The sequence below is a fragment of the Mastomys coucha genome, unplaced genomic scaffold, assembly GCF_008632895.1.
Source record: "Mastomys coucha isolate ucsf_1 unplaced genomic scaffold, UCSF_Mcou_1 pScaffold17, whole genome shotgun sequence".
Lineage (NCBI taxonomy): Eukaryota > Metazoa > Chordata > Mammalia > Rodentia > Muridae > Mastomys > Mastomys coucha.
This window is the reverse complement of record NW_022196899.1, coordinates 34760454-34768800: the sequence shown is the minus strand read 5'-3', so window position 1 is coordinate 34768800 and position 8347 is coordinate 34760454. Positions and strand designations below refer to the sequence as shown.

The following is an 8347-nucleotide window of genomic DNA, read 5'->3' as shown; positions in this document are numbered from 1 at the left end:
CTGGTGCCTAGGCTAGGAGAGGCATGTAAATAACTAAAGCACAAAGTAGAGTTAGCATGTGCCTCAGAAAAAGTAGAGAGTGCACTGCAAAGTCTAAAACAAAGGCATTAGATCCAACAATGGAGAGTGAATCAGACAGCACCGTAAGAGGACTTACCTTGGTGTACAAACCGAACAGACTTGGTGGTGGGATGGACAGCTACTACAGCCATGGGACAGTCTCAGTAAAGGAACTGAAGGTTTCAGGTTTACCTGAAGAATATGTCACAAAGCCTTAGTAAATGTGACTTTAAATAATAATCAAGATAAAGGTTGAGTATAGGGGAGAGAAGTGAGGAAGAATATGTGGGTGTACATGCCCTTCTATGCCCTTCTCTCATCTCCGCTCAGACTGCACAATGGCACACTCAGGCAATAAGCATCAATATATCTGGTGAAGAGCAGGCAGGCAGCATGTGCCACTACAGGCAATGGCCTGAGAAAAACACACTTCCTGTGTTGGCCAGACATGCATTGCCTGAGAGCAATTGTAAGGAACCCTCACACAAATCCAAACTTGAAGTTGAAAATACCCATCTTATATTCTTCAGATAGGTTGCTGTCCTAGAATCAGTCGGCATAGATGTGTACCAAGCAGCACTAGTTTCATTTATTCTGTGACACTCTGACCAAAGGCAACTTGGGGAGGAAAGGGCTTATTTCACCCTATACTCCCACATTGCAGTCCATAATTGAGGGTAGTTGGGGAAGGAATTCACTGCAAGAACCTGAAGGCAAACAGCTTGCAATTCCATGCAACATTACCTCTGATTACCTCAGGGAACTCATTCAGTCAATATAGTATAGTAGAACTACGGAGGACAGTGCTCACTAGCTGGCTCACTCTCTGGCTCATTTTTTATACAGCTCAATACCACCTGCTTAGGGGATGGTGCCACCTATAGTGGACTGGGTCCTTTTTTGTAAATTAATAATCAGGACAACCCCTTACATATTCCCTTAAACTAGTCTGATCCAGGCAGTTCCTCAGTTAAGGCTTCTCCTCTTAGATGACTGAAGGCTGTGTCAATTTGACAATGAAAGCTAATTTGAGACAAGGTATTGTGTAGACCTGGTTGGCTGGAATACATAAGACCTTGTCTCACAAAACAAAGAGCTGAAGAGAAAACTCAGTCCATAAAGTACCTGTGTAAGCATGAGGACTAGAGTTCAATTCCCATGAAAAGTTAGGCTGGCAGCACACACTTATAATCCCAGTGCTGGAAACGGGGGATGCCACACACACTCCAGTCACGTCTGCATGACAGCAGTTCATGAGGCAAAAAGATTCAGAGAAGCTAGTCTCCTGGGGACCCTTTGGCTTTCCTAACTCAGAGGTAGCCCAGATTTGTCCTTGTGATAGTCGATGGAGGGTCTCTAGTGGTAGGTGCCCCCCAAGAAATGATTTACTAATAGCTAAGCAAAATTGGACATTGCCTTCTGACTGACCTTCACCAATGTTCCAATACCCTAATCTTTGCTGAGCCGAACCTTGGCTTGGAATTTTGTAAAGAATGTTACCCATTCAGACTAATTGCCTCCAGCATTGTTAGGGAGATCATGAAGGAAGGTCAGGCATCGAAGTTTACAGAATGGGAGTTGTTTATCCCAGGGTAAGGTCAGCTAGAATCCTCATTTCAGTTGAGTAGGACAGACCACATTAGAATTAGAAGCTAAGCCACTCCCAGGGATTAGAAGAATGGGACTCCTGGAGCATATCTCTGCTAGCCCAGAAGATTAGCATAGTGAGTGTTTGCTAAGGGTGGGCTAGACCATGAGCCATGTGTGTATGTGTGTGTGAGTGTGCTGCAAGGCGTTCGAGCCTCTAACCTCATGTGTTAGTTACTAGCAGTTGTATTCACTGGTGACCTGTGAAGATGATTCACTACTCTCTTGACCCAGAAAACCCCACAAAATCATGCAGATCAAGAGGTTCAAACCTTCATGTTCACTTTAAGAACACCCAGGAAACTGCCCAGGCCATCAAGGGTATGCATATCTGCAAAGTTACCGAGTATCCGAAGGATGTCACTTTAAAAAAGCAATGTGTGCCATTCTGGCAGTATAATGGTGGAGATGGTAGGTGTCCTCAGGCCAAACAGTGGGGCTAGACACAGGGACAGTGGCCAAAAAAGAGTGCTGAGTTTTTGCTGCACATGCTTAAGGTTTAGACATGGATTCTCTAGTCACTGAACACATCGAGGTGAACAAGGTACCTAAGATGCACCGACAAACCTACAGAGCTCATGGCTGGGTTAACCCACACATGAGCTCCCCCTGCCACATGGAGGTGATCCTCACTGAGAAGGAATAGATTGTTCCAAAACCAGAAAAGGAGGCTGCACAGAAGAAAAAGATATCCCAGAAAAACCTGAAGAAACAAAAATTCATGGCCCAGGAATAAATTCAGCATAAAATAAACACTGATAAAGGGAAAAAAGGAAAAAGAAAAGAAAAAAGAAAAGATGTGTGCTTTGACTATGAATGTGCCTGGGGAATTTGAGCATCAGGTGACTGAAGAATAATTGTGGTGTAATAATAATTATGTAAGGCTAAAGAGCAACTTGAGTTAATGTTTGTAAACATAGAACAGTAATTAGCCATTTTAGCAATTAGGAATTGGTTTTTAGAGGATAAGAGTAGAGGACTTCGTGAAACTCTCTGTTTTTAAGGAAACATCTACACTAAGGCATGCCTCTTCTGGGAACTATGAAATGTGTGAACGTGCAGGAAATGCAAGCTCTTGAATTCTTACCAACACATCCATGAACAAAGGCAACACTTTAAAACTGCCCAGCGTAGAGGAAGGTGCAAACATGCTGACTGTGACCTCTGCTTAGACCTTGCCCCATTGGGTTATGTTGGTATATTCCGGTACTGAAATCCCCAAACTGCTCACTTAAGATATGTACGATTTATTCTACCTAAACATGCAGCCCAAAGAACCCAAAGTTGAGCATCCACAGATGAGCTCCCTCAATAACTTCTTCCCTGAGCTTCAGCAAGTGCTGTAGCCTCAGGTTCCCCAACTGGAAAATAAGGTGCTTATACCCAATGTTCTCTCAACTCCAGCTTCCAGGGTCTGGTTGACTATTTCTATTTTAATATCTTTTATTTCTTCTTTGACAAATGTCATATATTATACAACATATCATGATCTATATCCTCCCTCAGCTCCCTCTGCCCTTCTCCCTGACCCTCCCTCAAGCACAACCCCTACCTAACTTCACTTTGGACAATTTTATTTGTTGCTTTCTTTTTAGAGACAGGGTTTCTCTATGCAGTCTGGCTGTCCTGGAACTCACTTTGTAAACCAGGCTAGTCTTGAACTCAGTCTTTTCCAGTCATGGTCTTTCTAAGTAGTCATGATATTCTGGAAATTATGAACCCAACTTAGGACTCTGGCCACTTTAACTTAAAAAGTTTCAATTGGGCTGGAGAGATGGCTCAATGGTTAAGAGCACTGTCTGCTCTTCCAGAGGTCCTTGAGTTTAATTCCCAGCAACCACATGGTGGCTCACAACCATCTGTAATGGGATATGATGCCCTCTTCTGGTGTGACTGAAGACAGCTGCAGTGTACTCATGTACATTAAATAAATGAATAAATGAATAATTAAATAAATCTTAAAAAAAAAGTTTCAATTGTACCAAGAGATGTATGTATTATCATTACAAGAAAGAAATTCAAATGAAACAAATAAGTTCTTCTCTTGTCTCCCTTTTTGTAATTCTAGACATGGCCTGCCTTTCCAGGGTACTGTGTATTCTCCGAGGCTTTCTTTGTTCTTGGGGAGACCATGATCTGTGGTTACACAGGAAGATATAGCATATAGATATATATGCTACCAGATATGCTGACTCAGCAGCCCCACTGAAGAGACTCCGCAAGTCACTCAAACTCCCCATGACTTAGCTTCCCTTCTAAAACCGGCAATGAGGCCCAGCTTCCCTCGACCATGCTCTGAGAACTCGACAGCGATAGCAGGCATGCAAAGCACTTAGAACCTGTCACACAGGAATTCCCATCAGTACTGATATGCTTCTTACTATTGTGTAATAAAATAGCTACCTACATCTTTCAGTTCAGTAGAAGAATATGTAATCCAACCCTGCAGCCTACCTCAGAGAAGTGTCTCAAAGTAGTGTTTCATGCAAATACGCTCTGGAGACCGGATCTTTGCTCTGAGCAGATTCCATCACAGGTTGTGAGTGAAAGGGTTGGGGGATCTCTCCCCAAGCCCAAGCCTCATTAAAGTTCTGCTACTAACCTTTCCAAGTCTCATTTAGTATATGAGGTATTTAATGGGTGGGGGGAGGGGTCAAGAGAGTCGCAGTCTTAGGCTGTCGCTGAAAACCTCTAGAAGACGGCAAAGAGCAGAACCAAAGAGTAGCTAAATATGCTGCAGGCTGGGGACACGGCTCACTCAGTAAGGCAGTTGTCTTGCAAGTACAAGCACCTGAGTTTGATTCCCAGAACCCCTATAAGAAAGTCGGATTGGGGTGGGTGGGGTGGGGTGCTGGAGAGAAGGTTCAGTGTTTAAGAATGTTTGCTGCTCTTCCAGAGGACCTGAGTTTGGTTCTTAGCACTCACACTGGTGGCTCACAACTGCCCCTACTCCAACTCAGTGGGGATCCAATGCTTCTGCCCTCTTCAGATACCTGTACTCATTGTGCACATACCCCCACCCCATGCACACACACACACACACAATTAAAAATAATTATTTGAATTGTTTGGAGGGATCATTCTCTCTACATAGCCCCAGCTGTCCTGGAACTCACTATGTAGACCAGGTTGGACTAAAGAATGTATTTTTCAAAAAGCCAGGTGTGGTACTACATGCTTACAATCCCAATACTGTGGAGGCAAAGACAGGCATACCACTGGGGCTCACTGACTAGCCTGCCTAACCAAATCAGGGAGCTCCAGGTTCACTGAGAGATCCCATCTCAAATATAAATGAGTGAATAGTGGGCAGCATGTGAGGAATGACACCTGAAGTTGGTCTCTAACTTCCACAGACATGTGTATCTGTGTACACATGAATACACATATACCTGTATGTGGTAATTTGAATAGAAATGACCCCTATAGACTCCTGTGTTTGAATACTTGGCCATAGGAGTGACACTATTAGGAGGTGTGACCTTGTTGGTGTAGGTATGGCCTTGTTGGAAGAAATGTGTCACTGTAGGAGCTGGGCTTTTAACTCTCCTATGCTCAAGCTATGTCCAATGTGGCTCACAGTCCCCTTTTGCTGCTTGCAGAAATCTCAGCTCCTTCTCCAGCACCATGCCTTCCTGGATGCTACCATGCTCCCCACCATGATGATAATAAACTAAACCTCTGAAACTGTAAGCCAGCCTCAAGTCAATATTGTCCTTTATAAGAGTTGCCTTAGTCATGATGCCTCTTCACAGCAATGAAACCCTAACTAAGACCATGCCCAAATAAATAAATAACCTTTATAATGAATACCTAAGCTCTGTTTCTAGACTCCGAGAGAAGGAGCCGGTTCTTGCTCTACTATTCACTAGCAGTCAGTAAAAGATTATTTTTATTTCTTAGAGCAGAATCTCTTAATAAGTGGACAACCTGCTGGGTAGATGTAGACATCTGTGGCAGGGTAAGACAAGACTTTCAACTTTCAACCGAGAAAGAATGAAGTACCTACCACTCTTTCTTCCACTCAAGCCCAAGCAAGTTCTCACCTTTATACACAGTGATAAGAGCCTGTATCAAAGGTCCATCGGTCGATGGATTAAAAGGCCTGGAATAAGGAAAATCCACAGCGCCTGACTGTGTTGTACAGTGTATGCTCTGCTCCGGGACAGACACCTCCTCTTGGATGGGTGGGTCTTGCATTGGCAGGTGATTCTATTGGTTTCTTGACAACTCACCAGGCAGAGTGTGGCCAGGCAGTGCCCTGCTGGAGAGACAAAGGGCAGGGAGAAAGAGATCCCTGTTTCCTTGGCTTGTTTGGCTGAACGCCATATCAACACAATTCCAAGAGCAGCCAACCTCTGGTAACACTGTGAACTCTGGCCCTAGTGGTGTGATTCAAGAGCCCTGTGGCCCAGATTACCACTTGGTCTCTCCTCTAAAAGTGCCTGGAAGCTTACACTTTCTGCCATTCTTTCTTTCCACCAGCTGCCTAAAGCCAACTAGAAGATGAGAGTCATTGAGTTATGTCTATTGTTGTTTCTTGAACTGACCAAGGTTAAAAGGGAATCAATTTGTGTGTGTGAAGGGCTATTAGTATCCACCAGCTCTCCAACACCTGGTGACCACCTCGTGTCTTGCAGCTTAGTGTGGAACTCCTCGACCTGAGGTGGTAAGCTATAGCACCTTCATCACCAACTCTACCAAGAAAAAGAGGCTTCTTCATACCATGGTGCCCAAGATCTGAAACCGTGAACTGAAACTGGTAAAGATCAGCAAATTACAGCATGTACTGCTAGTGTGGAGCTAGTGGGAAGCACTGCACACAGGCATCCAAGCCCCTTCCCGCAGACTCACATACATGGCCAAGAAGAGAAATTATACCGAGCCATTGAATTTTCCGTGGAGTGTTACTGTACTTTTCCTTTGTTATTGTTTTAATGTGTCTGTGATAAACTAGCATTTGCTAATGCATGGCCTGCTGTTCCCTCATGACTGTTTGTTTAAAAAAGCATTGCTTAAGGACAATTGGGTCAGTTTACTAATGCTTTTACTCATGAAGATGTTATCATCTGACACAATCATTTGTCAGAAACTTTGATTCACAGAAATAATAAATTACAATTTCAGAAAAAAATTGATTTTTATTAACTGTCTTTTGAGACAGGGTCTCTTGCATCTCAAACTGAATATGAATTTAGTATGTATCCATGGATAACCTTGAGTTTCTGATAGTCCTGCCTCTATCTTCCAAGTATTGGGGAAGATTCCAATGTGTATCGCCACCCTCATTTCTAAGGTATTTGGAGACTGAATCTAGTACCTTGTGTGTTCTAGGCAAGCACTGGACTAACTCAATCACATCTTCAATCACATCCCCAGCCCAACCTCTCCTTCTTTTTATTTAAACTTTACCCCCAAGGACTTTATTACAGTAAGAGAAAGCTAACACCGCAAGTGACCAAATAGGCATATGAAAATATTTAACTAAAAATACTAAGTCAGTCTGGGGAAAGGGGTGGGGAGGGAAAACCTAAGTATTTCAAGATCTACATAAGTAGTAATTTACATTTACATAAATTAACATTTATGCCTCAATAAAACTTTAGCATCTTTATTCTTTTAAAAGCTCTTATTTTGAAACAATTTCAAACTATGAAAATGTTGATGTGTTCCCAGCATGGAAAAATACTTTATGGCATGAAAAAAATAAATGATTATTAAAATAGCACCAGGCATTTTGGAAAACGTAAAATGTGCCATATAAGTAAGTCTCTGAAATAAAGGGAGAGGAAGGTTACAGTTGAGGCTCTTAAAACCCAAGATGGACAGGTGAGGCTAGCTCCCTGGGCACTTCCTGGGGGTGGCTTCAGCCTCTGCCATTTTGTTTACACCTGGACTGAAGCCAGGGCTTCTGGAAATGGGCCCCTTCTCCAAAAGACAGCAGGGCACTTGGACAGAAACACACAGTTGGAACAGCCTCTTGGGTCTTTTACATTTTTTGATAAGTGAGAATCATAAATGCCTGACTGCTCGTTTAGGGGACTTATCACCAAGAGGTCACAAGGCTCCTGCTGAGAGAGTGGGTATGATATCAGAGGGCTGGACTCCAGCCCTGTGACTGTGAGGACAGTCACAATTAAGCAACAGAAAGGGCAGAGAAAAGTAGAAACAGAGATCCCCCTAAAGACACAAGGGCAGAGCCTCGTTGCTTCGTAGTTTGTGTTCAGACAGACAGAAGCTATTGCCTGCAGATCCTCCGCAGCCATGCTCAGTCAAGCATGGTTGAGCTCATGCTATCTTGTGCTACATTTTCCTGTGTGACACAGCTCACTAAAGGATACTTACTTCTGGGGCCTGAAAACAAACAACCATGAAGGGGTTTTAGGTACCCAAGATCATTCTCAAACTCACTAGCAGAGTAGCAGAGAATGGCCTTGAATTTCTGATGTTAGCAGTCCACCACCCAAGGGTCAGGATTACAGGTACCTTTCAGTACAGCACCAGGTTTAAGCAATGCTGGTGATCCAACAAAGGTCTCCTGCACAGGAGGCAAGTGCCCTACTGAGGCACACACCTGGCCTCTGCAGGGGGCCTTTCTAATGGAGACATCTTCATGAAAAAGATAAAGAAGGGCAGGTGC

The 8347-nt window shown here is 43.5% G+C and overlaps 1 pseudogene; it reads left to right on the top strand.

Moving 5' to 3' along the window:
• The first annotated feature begins 1916 nt into the window (after nucleotides 1-1916).
• On the top strand, nucleotides 1917-2443 carry LOC116094816 (annotated as a pseudogene).
• Nucleotides 2444-8347: the final 5904 nt, after the last annotated feature.